This window comes from Geotrypetes seraphini, chromosome 5 (assembly GCF_902459505.1).
Source record: "Geotrypetes seraphini chromosome 5, aGeoSer1.1, whole genome shotgun sequence".
In the NCBI taxonomy this organism is placed as follows: Eukaryota; Metazoa; Chordata; class Amphibia; order Gymnophiona; family Dermophiidae; genus Geotrypetes; species Geotrypetes seraphini.
Genome location: NC_047088.1, coordinates 203,592,416 through 203,604,306, shown reverse-complemented (window position 1 = coordinate 203,604,306; position 11,891 = coordinate 203,592,416).

Here is an 11,891-nt window from a genome sequence, read left to right as displayed (position 1 = left end):
GAGCATCCCACTGCTCCATGACCAATACATTAATATCAGGATGCCAGAGAAACTTAGATGACTAAACTCTCACTTCACTCATAATAAAGGAGGAAGTAGACGGGACCTGCTGGGAGTCCAAGTTTAACTTTCGAAGCAAATCAATAATCAGATCCAACAAAGCCAAGGGTTTGAATAGACTGAGAACCATGGGATCATACCCCAGATTGAGGGCTACCACAGAGTCTAACACACCTGACTGCGACCCTGCATCCCCCGATAGGGAGGGCATGGCCTGAGTCATCAATAGCATATAGTAAGAGACCCATCCTCATCTGAATCTCCCTCAACAAGGTCCCCTAGAGCCTGGCCAGGTGCAGCCAGCGAGGTAGACACACCCTGGGAGTATTTACCCCCTCGTACACTGCCTGACGCACTGCCAGACTTCCCCTTGGAAGGTCAGCTGTGCTGAAAGGCTCTCCACCTCAAATTAACAAATTCCTGAGTAAATACTGTACTAGGCAGTGCTGAGTCTCCTATAGATGATTCCAGCTTATGTTGCTTGGGTTCTGCGCCCCTGCACTTAGGATGACCGCCATTCCGGGACCCTGAAAAATAATATAGCTCCAACAAACAGGCTTTATATCTGTTCTTTGACCCTAGATATCAAAGGGGAGGCGAAGTGGGCCACTTCCGCCCTCCTCTACTTGCTGCGCAGCATGTGGGTGCAAGGGCACTTTTCGGGCAGTTATTTCCAGCACAAATCTGGCATGAATTAGGGTCAAAAGAACCTGAGGACTCCAACCCTGCCCATTTTGAACCAAAACAAAAAGATTTGAAGCTTCTGGAGAACTTTGAAAAAATAAATAAATTGAGAAATGCAAGATGGCCACTGCAGCAACAGTTTGGCACCAAAAAACACCTTAAAAAATGCTAAACCGAAATAAAAAAAACAAACAAACAGCGATTTTAAGATTTTAGAGGTGGAGGAACATCAGAGAACAGGCAGATACAATAAGTAACTGTGCTTTTTGAAGGCAACAGATTTTTTCTGGGGAGAGCAGGCTGATATTCTCATATGTGGGGTGATGTCATCCACCGAGCCTAGTACAAACAGTGTTAAAGTGTACTGTCCCTTTACGCTTTTAACAAAGCTTTGAGACTGTGAGTACCGCACATGCACAAGTGTCTTCCCGCTCGACATCAGCTCACGGTACCTCAGTCACATAAACAAGCCAAGAAGCCAACCAGGATGGTGGGACAGATGTGAGAATATCTGCCTGCTGTCCCCAGATAACTCCTGTTACGGTAAGTAACTGTGCTTTATCCTAGGACAAGCAGACAGCAGTTGCATGTTAAGTTCCCAATTTATGCGGACGACCAGCATCGCTTTCAAGTTTATTATAAAGTTTCAAGTTTTATTAAAATTTGTTATACCATCTAATCAAACTTCAAGGCGGTTTACAAAGGTATAATACATACAAAATACAAAATCAAATGAACAGGTTATAAAACTAACAATACACTTATGACATAAACTATAGAGGAAAACAACAATATATAAAGAAAAAGGAGAGAGAAAGGAGGAACGTAAGAGGGGAGGGGGGAGAAGACAAAACAACCAACAGTCGTTCAGAATAAAGTGCATCGAGAAATGATTAAAACGTCCTAAAAAGGACGATAATAATCCAAAGGCATCCTTGAACAAGAATGTTTTTAAGATTATCTTAAAGGTATTTAAAAGATGTCTCCTCTCAGGTGGTTAGGTGCTGAATTCCAAAGCGGTGGTTTGCATTGTATTGATATATTTTAATGAAGGAATTGAAAGCAGGTTTTGAGTAACTGAGCAAAGGGATCGATGGGGAGAATAAGGAATCAACAGCCTATTTATGAAATCAGGATGGCCACTGATTCTAGTTTTAAAAAGTCTGTAACATTATCTTATATGTAATTCAGTGTTCTACAGGTATCCAGTGAGCATTGAGCAAAAGGGGGGGAGGTGTCACATGATAGAATTTTCGTGTATGGATGATAATTTTAATTGAAGTATTCTGCATAATTTATAATCTTCAAATTTCTTTTTTGTTTATTCCCATATATAAAGGATTACTATAGTTGATGCAGGAGATGGCGAGTGAGTGAATGCAAATGTTTAATGAAGAAGAATCTAACAATTTTGAAAGTGAATGTATCAAACGTAAGCAAAAGAAACATTTTTGAGTAACTGTGCTAATTTGGTCATGGTATGCAAGTTTTCCATCAAAGATAGCCCCCAGTAATTTAATGGATTCTATTGGAATGGATTTAATCTCTAAAGGGATGAAGATCATAGATTTGGATTTATTGATATTAAGGGATAACATGTTAATGTTCAACCAATCACTTTTTTTTCTAATTTCTGGTTAATAATATGGATGTCATCTGGATTATCAAGATCAATTGAGTGGACTAACTAGATGTCATCAGCATAGGCAAAAGTGGTGAAACCAATAGACTGCCCTAATGTTAGTAGAGAGGTCAAGAAAATATTAAATAGTAGTGGGGACAGAATAGAACCTTGGAGGATGCCATATTCAATAGGGAGTGTGTCAGAAGATGAGTCGTTTAAAATAATTTTAGAAGAAGTGGGAAATGTAAATCATGGGCAAAAGATTTGATATTTCATTACAGGAAGCCCTGCTGCAAGGCAGATTAGGTATACACCTAAGGCAACAGTAGCATTTTAGGGAAAACAGCAGGAAACTTACACATAGATGGCAGGAAAACAGCACCTTCTCTTCTCTTCCCTACCCACTGTCCTGTGTTCAGCATCTCCTGCCTTTTCCTACTCCCACTGCTGCTGCCCTGCTTTTTCAAGAAGCTGGGTGGAAGATGAAAGCAGAGTCAGCAGCAGCATGGAGCCTTTAAAACAGGAATTCCTGTGTAAGGAGAGAAGGATGTGGCAGAGCCTGAGCATAGCTCTGTGTTTAAAAGGCCCTGTGCAAGATCCAAATCTACTTTCAGTCTCTACGAACATCTTGGAAAAGGTAGGTCAGTGAAGAGGATGGAAATGCTTGACATGGGCTAGGGGTAGAAAAGGAGATGCTGAATGGGAGAATAGGGACTGGAAAGGGGAATGCTTACCACCTAGGAGAAATTGCCGCTGCTAGGTCAGACCAGTGGTCCATCGTGCCCAGCAGTCCGCTTATGCTGCGGCCCCCAAGTCAAAAAACAGTGCTCTAAATCAGTGTTTTTCAACCTTGTTTCATGAAAAAAATCACGAGGCACACCACCATTAGAAAATGTTAAAAAATTTAACTGTGCCTATATTGACTATATATAAAGTAATTCACTTGAGTGCCACCGCCGCCATCGGGAACAGGCCGGCGCTAAGTTCTCCCTGCTTCTCTTCCCCGCGGAGCCGACCAACTCTCGCCACCCGTCAATTCTAACGTCGGAGAGGACGTTCTAGGCCAGCCAGGCAACGATTGGCTGGCCCAGAACGTCCTCTCCGATGTCAGAATTGACGCGAGTGGCGAGAGTTGGCCGGCCCCACAGGGAAAAGCAGGGAGAACTTGGCACCGGCCTGTTCCCGATGGCAGCAGTGGCACTCAAGTGGCTAAAGAGCCGCAGTTTGCCGGCCTAGGGACAACACTGGAGGGTGGCCAGCTGTGCACCCCCTTGGGACGTAAACCCGGGGTGGGGCAGACCGCCCCCCCCACCCTGGTATGCCACTATCTGTACCTCACTCCCTCCCTATGACCAAAAATTCTCCTTTCTTCTATTCCCCGTGTACACAACCATCTCTTTCCCTCCCTTCCTCTCTCCAAAGTCCATGCCTTCTGTGTCCAAACACTCATTCCCTCCCCCACCTCAGCATCTTTCCCTCCCTTCCTCTCTCCCAAGTCCATTTCTTCTGTGTCCAAAAACGCATTCCCTCCCCCACCTCAGCATCTCTTTCCCTCCCTTCCTCTCTCCCAAGTCCATGCCTTCTGTGTCCAAAAACCCATTCCCTCCCCCACCTCAGCATCTCTTTCCCTCCCTTCCTATCTCCCAAGTTCATGCCTTGTGTCCAAAACGCACTCCCTCCCCCCTTTTGTGTTCCGTGTTTGCCTCCCAGCCCATCTTTGCAACTTTCTCAGCAAAACGAAGCTCAAGCCGCGAGGCTTGTCTTCTGCTTCCTGCCTGCCCTGCCGCGCACAAATAGCCGAACGGAAGTATTCTCCGACGTCAGCGCTGACGTCTGAGGGCAGGCTTTGCTTAAGCCCTCCCTCCGACGTTAGCGCTGACATCGGGGAACGCTTGCGATCGGCTATATGTTAGCTGCAGGGCAGGCAGGAACAGAAGACGAGCCTCGCGGCTCGAGATGTATTGAACTCCGCGGGTCCCCCGTCCAGCTCTCTCCTGTCCACGTGGGGCGGACCGCCCCTCTCCCTAGACTGTGGCCTAGGACCCTGGGGAGTCCGGGCCCCCTGTCAGCTCCGGGTCCCTGAATGCAGGACTGGTGGTACTGCCCTGATGGCGGCCCTGACCGTACGGCACACCAGGCAACATCTCACTGCTCTAAATGAGTCCAGCAGTACCTGTATACGTTCCAGTTTAGCAGGAACTTGTCCAACTTTGTCTTGAATCCCTGGAGGGTGTTTTCTCCTATAACAGACTCCGGAAGGGCGTTCCAGTTTTCTACCACTCTCTGGGTGAAGAACTTCCTTACGTTTGTACAAAATCTATCCCCTTTCAACTTTAGAGAATGCCCTCTCATTCTCCCTACCTTGGAGAAGGTGAACAATCTGTCTTTATCTGCTAAGTCTATTCCCTTCAGTATTTTGAACGTTTCGATCATGTCCCCTCTCAGTCTCCTCTTTTCAAGGGAGATGAGGCCCAGTTTCTCCAATCTCTCGCTGTACGGTAACTCCTCCAGCCCCTTAACCATTTTAGTCTCTCTTCTCTGGACCCTTTTGAGTAGTACCATTTCCTTCTTCATGTATGGCAACCAGTACTCCAGATGAGGATGCACCATGGCCCGGTACAGCGACATGATAATCTTCTCTGATCTGTTCGTGATCCCCTTCTTAATCATTCCTAGCATTCTGTTCGCCCTTTTCGCTGCCGCCATGCATTGCGCGGACGGCTTTATCAACTTGTTGATCAGAACTCCCAAATCTTTTTCTTGGGAGGTCTCTCCAAATACCGCCCCAGACATCCAGTATTCATGCATGAGATTTTTGTTACTGACATGCATCACTTTACACTTATCCACATTGAACCTCATCTGCCATGTCGATTCCCATTTCTCGAGCTTGATTATGTCACATTGCAGATCTTCGCAATCCCCCTGTGTCTTCACTACTCTGAATAACTTCATATCATCTGCAAATTTAATAACTCACTCGTCGTATCAATGTCCAGATTGTTTATAAAGATGTTGAAGAGCACGGGTCCTAGCACCAAGCCCTGCGGCACCCCACTGGTAACACTCTTCCAGTATTGTCCATTTACCCCCACTCTCTGTTTCCTATGCTCCAGCCAGTTTTTAATCCACGTGAGTATTTCACCCTCGATTCCTTGGCTCGCAATTTTCTGAAGTAGTCATTCATGTGAAACCTTGTCGAACGCCTTCTGAAAATCCAGATATACAATGTGGACCAGGTTGCCCATGTCTATCTGCCTGTTTACTCCCTCGAAGAAATGCAGCAAGTTCATCATACAAGATCTGCCTTTGCTGAAACCATGCTGGCTGGTCCTCATCAGACCATGTCCGTCAAGGTGATCAATGATGTGGTCCTTTATCAGCGCCTCTAACATCTTTCCCGGTACCGAGGTCAGACACACCAGTCTGTAATTTCCCGGATCTCCCCTCGAACCTTTTTTGAAGATCGGCATAACATTCGCCACCTTCCAGTCTTCCGGAATCTCTCCCGATTTGATCGACAGATTGGCTATTAATTGAAACAGTTCAGCTACAGTCCCTTTCAGTTCCTTGATTACCCTTTAATGGATGCCATCTGGTCCCGGGGATTTATAATTTTTAAGCCTATCAATCTGCCTGCATACCATTAACCCTGTCAGTTTCCCGTCTTCGTTTCAAGCATATACTCTGATGGGTTCCGGTATGTTGTGTATATCCTCTTCGGTAAATACAGACTCAAAAAATGTGTTCAGTTTGTCGGCGATTAGCACTCCCTTTATTCCATAGTCATCCAACGGTTCCATCACTCCCTTCGCGGGTCATTTCCCCTTAATACAGTGGTACCTTGGTTTACGAGCATAATCCGTTCCAGGATCATGATCGTAATCCAAAACGCTCGTTTATCAAAGCAAAGTTCCCCATAGACGTTAATGCAAACTCAGAAGATTCATTCCACAACCAAAGTTTGCAATGGTGGCCCAGGGGCGAGTACCTGCCTGTGGGTGCTGCAGCGATTCCAAAGTGGTGTCTTCCTTCCCTCGGGGTCCCCGTTTGGCTGCCCTCCCGCTTTGGCTGATGCCTCTGCCGTCCGTCAGCGCCTCCCGGCTCTCGATCCAAGCCAGCCGCCATCCTGAACGAGCATGCGCGTGGCCTCACCTCTCCTCTGTCAGTCGCTGCCCCGAGAACACGCTACCACATACAAGCACGCAGGATGTCCTGAAATCTTCAGGGGGGCCCTCTGGCCACTGGTGTGCTGACTGTCCACCTTACATCCCTGCCTGGCTCTACTGACTCCCCCACCTACCACTGCAATTGAATCTTCGGGCAACTGGCAGCAGCAAGGTGAACCTGCTGCCATCGACCTACCTCTCTGCAGTGACTTCATTCCCATGTAGGTGGGACACTGCAGATGCGGTTTCCAGGGGAGGCTGATGGCAGCAGGCTCACCTTGTTGCCTTTGCCAGCTGTCTGAAAATTCATAAGGAAAGATTTCCATAGTCCACAGGATTTCTGCACCAGTAACATCTGCCCTAACCCCTCAGGAAAGGAACTGTACTATACACAGCTGTCAGCTCCAGACAGATTACATTTTAATCTCTTACCCACAGGCAAGGTAGCTTTTTAGCAAAAGCCATTCACTGAGATGTAGCTGGGAAATAAGGGGGGACAGGGATCCAGTCCAGGGCTGGAGACTGGCTTCGATAGTTGATTTCACAGAACTTTGTGAGTGGGGACGGGAGGACAGCAAGGACAGACCCGCACCCCATACCCCCGTAGATTGTAGTTGGAACTGGATCAGTTGCAGACCAGTGGTTCCTTGGCCTGATGTTGAATTAAAAAAAACATATTTGCTTTACTCTTGTGCATGCCCAAACACTTTTTTTGAATTAGGAGCGTGAATAGTGAAACCCCATGTTGTGATTGCTAAAATTCTTCCCTCTAAGTTTTACAGATTTAGGGCATATGATTTGCATAGATCACTTTGGCAGTGAGGCTAGAAGAGATGTATTTGTGACACATTGGGGCCGAGCAGTGCCACCTGTCACAGTTACGCCAAGGGATGAATATTTAGTGCTTCTGTTACAGAAGTTGGTGGCCTGATTTTAGCATCTCAATGAGACCATTAAAACTGAGCTGCCAGCTTAGTCCCTCTCCATGGTCCCTTGGGAAGGCAGCAGCTCTGCCCCTGTCACAATGGAGGAGCAGGAGGTTCACTCTAGCATTATGCATGTATTATTCTGCCTCCCTGGCTTCCAAAGAGCTTCCAGCCTGGCTCTTCAGCTTTGCCTCTGCACTTCCAGTGATCTCTGTGTGCCTGCCTCAGGACAGCCAGCCATCTGCATTTTCAGTTATTCACACCCCGACATAAGAAGCCTCTCACCTGCTCCCTGTGATTTTGCTGTTACATGCTGAAACTTGCTCAAGAGGTAGCTAGCTACCAATTAACAAATGAGCATGAATGTGTGTGATTGCACATGCAAGTATAATCTGTGTATATAAGGTTTATAAGGCAGTGCTTCCCAAGCCTCTCCTGGGACTGAACTAAGATTTTCAAGATATCTGTAATGGATATGCAGAAGAGAGATTTTTATACAGTAGAGACTCTGTGTGCATAGAAACATAGAACATGGTAGATACATACTTGTCTTATTTGTCTCTCTGATTAGATTGTAAGCTTTACTGAGAAGGGACTGTCTTGAATGTTTTAATGTATAGTGCTGCATATGTCTAGCAGTACTATAGAAAGGATAAGTAGCAGCAATGGGAGCAATGATTTGTGCAGGTAGGCCTGGAGGCTTGTAGAGCTCAGAAAAAGGGCAACAAAGCACATCTAAGTGGCTTATAATGTGACATACTGTGTGTAAAGGATAATGATGCTAGAATGTTTATATTCAGCCAAAGAACCTGATTATATAAAATATTTTTATTGATTAAACAAGAAATAGAAACATCAGTCAAAAAGAAAGAAGAATATACTGAATAGGACATGTTTGATCAAATCAGTTTGAACAATAAACCACCCCCCAAATCAACAGTGCCTAAATATTTAATACTTTACTACAAGCATGTACCATTAAAGAGGACCAGAATGATACCCATGCAATTTAAAGCCACAGTTTGAAGCCGACATCTTTTAAGGGAGTCCGTATCAGTCACCTCTTCCTTCTATCTTGAATTGGATTAGCAAAATGTGCCACTAAGCCAAAGGAGGGGGGGTAGGGTCCAACTAACACAAAAATAACAATGTTTATTGTAAAAAACCACAAAGGCCTTTAGGAATTGGATGTGTGATAATGAACCTGGAAAACAATATTTTAGGATGAGGTGAGCAAAGAGATTTTCAAAGCTGAGAAACATGAGCATAGAGAAATTAGGTTCTTACCTGCTAATTTTCTCTCTTTTAAACTCCCCAGAATGAGACAAACCTTTGGCAGTAATACTAATAGCTGTGCTTCCTTCTAGTCTAACCTGCCTGCCAAATAGCCAAGCAGAACTAAGAAGTGCTAATGATAACAGTAAAAACACTAACAGGAGTAACAACTAACATATGGAAATTGCATAGAAGCAGCCCCTTCACCAAAACATCTCCACAGCTCGCCAGCTGAGCCAAAAACACTGGGTGTTTTTTTTTTTTAAATCTCCCTGACCCTAAAAAATACTAGAACCTACAGAAAAAAAAATCACTCTTCACGTATATCCCATAAGAAGAACAGACAGACAGGGTGGGAACTGTACCGGTCTGGAGTCTAAAAGAAAGAAAATTAACAGGTAAGAACTTAATTTCTCCTTCTTTAGCATCTCTCCAGACTGGTACAGTTCACTAATGGGACGTACCAAAGCAGTACCTCTCATGGGTGGGACTCCAGAGGGCCGCCATCAGAACACGCTCACCGAACACCATGTCCTGACACGCCTGGACGTCCACGTGGTAGTGTCGCACAAATGAATGCAGAGAAGACCAAACCGTGGCCTTACAGATATCCACTGGAGGCACCAGAGAAGACTCAGCCTACAAAGCTGCCTGACCCCGAGTTTGAATGAGCCTTGAAAAAATCCGTAACCGGCTTCTTCTGAAGAAAACAGGTGGAAGCAATAGTCTCTTTGATCCAGTGCGCAATGGTAGTCTTGGAAGCGCCGTCCCCCTTACGAGGACCCGCTAAGAGGACAAAAAGATGATCTGACTTCTGGAACTCCTGGCTCCACTGAACATAAGAGCGAAGGACCCGACAGCCATCCAACTTGCACAACTGCCTCTGTTCCAAAGAGCCCTCCCCGCTACCCAAGACTGGGAGTACCACAGACTGGTTGACATGAAAAGGTGAGACCACTTTTGGCAAAAAGGAACAGTCTGTAGCACCTCCCGCTCCCTAGAAAACTCCAGGAAGGGAAGCCTACAAGAAAATGCCTGCAGCTCAGAAACGAGTGGAACCCAGGGGCTCAAAGGGAGGGTGCACTAGCACAGACAGGATCAGATTGAAAACCAGAACTGAAGGCCACACTGGATGCCAAAGGAATTTAGCTGCCCTCAAAAAACGAACCACATCTGGAAAAGAAGTTAAATGCTTCACCTGCAGAAAACTGCAAAACACAGACAAAGCTGCAAGCTGAACCTGGAGAGAAAACCAGGCCAGGCCCCTATCCAGGCCATCCTGAAAAAACTCAAAGATGTGAGGTAAAGAGGCACAAAAGGAAAACCGCACATAAGCCCTAGAAGTGGAAAGCCTCTGGGACCCTAAGAGAGTGGAGATCACTTTATCTGAATAACCTTTCTTACTAAACTAAACTAAACCTTAAGTTTATATACCGCATCCTCTCCACGAAGTGGAGCTCGGCACGGTTTACAAGAACTTAAAATATAAGAAGAGAAAGGAAAAGATTTACATGAGCTTATATATAGAATGGAAGAGTAAAGAGCCAAGCCATAAGACAAAAGTGACCCGGATCGAACATTGGAATGGGGCCCCAAGACAGAAGATCGGGCAAGAGGGACAGTGGAAGAGATCTGTCACAAGATGACGAACCAGATCCATGTACCACGGGCACCTGGACCAGTCCAGAGCCACCAGGATCACGCGGCCAGGGTGCTCAGCAAAGTGAAGGACTTTGACCACCATCGACCACAGAAGAAACAAGTACAGGAGGCCTGACATCAGCCAAGGCTGTACCAGAGCATCCAGCCTCTCAGCCTGAACACCCCTACATCGACTGAAGGACTGTGGTGCTTTGATGTTGTCATTTGTAGCCATCAGGTCCATAACTACTGTCGCACTGAAAGAGGCTATACGCAGGCTATCCACAGCAAAAGTGTTGGAAGCGTGGAAAATGCAGATGAAACCATATACAAGGTCTCGGGAGACGACCTCCAAGCCTAGCCCTCCCCCAAATTATGTCACGTCTATCACCCCTGGAAAACAGTCTACAACCCATACAAAGTACTCCACAGACCCCCACCAATCCCCTCACTCCCCAGTTGAACCCAAAAAACCTTCTGCACCCCCTACTGCCCTTCCCCGATCAAGTTCCATCCATTCTCTCCCGATACATGCTCCCCATCCAGATCACTGTACCACATAAGATACCTAGCCTGACCCCCCATCTGCCAACCCCCAACTTCCTACATCTCCCACCCATCTGCCAAAGAAGGCTAGCTACCACCCCTCCCATCATCCCACCATGTCCATGAGCTAAGAAAATATGGTATACTAGTGTTTAAGCCCGTTACATTAACGGGTGCTAGTAAAGCCTCCTTCCCTCACATGTCCCCTATTTTCAGCCCCAGCTCCAAACCCATTTCCACCCCCAGCCCCCTTCTCCCATCTTTTTCCTTTCAGCCCCAGCCCCCCACGAAGCAGGTGTCATCCGTCCCCGTAGCACATGCCGTCCACGGAAGAGGAGCAGAGCACGGGAAAGAGGGAGGGTGAGCCTGTTAGAGTCGGTTCCTGCGCATCAGACGTGAGGTGAGCCAACCCACCGCCATCTTCCACTTTCGATGTCGTGTTCCGGACGCAGTAGCCGGGGAGCCAGGCCCCCTATGCTCACGCTCCGTTACTATTCAGATACGATCATCTCTCTGTCTCGCAGCGGGCTTGCTGGCTCCGGCCAGACAAAGTTCATTTTTTAGATCAAAGCTGACGCTGCGTCTCCTCTCTCGATCCCCGCCAGAGTCGGAAGTCTTATTATTATAGATGAAGAAATCTGGTCAATAAGAACTCAACAGCAATAGAGTTGGTACTTATGAGTCTGAAGGTTGCAGAGTTCAGCCTTTCTCTCCATAACAATATCAAGAGATCATGCTCAACTCATTACTGAAGATTTTCAAAATCTGAGCAACGCTGTGCCTTAAGTTTTTATATCTAGCCAGAACATGAGGAAACATCAACAAACTTCCAGCCCACGGTCAAACCCGCTCATGCAAAACTGAAAACAAAGTAAGTGCACAAATCTGCTTGGCTGCATACAGCACTATAGACTCCCCAACACTAAAACACTGCAGATGGAGTCAGTGTTTTAATTTCAAGTGCGT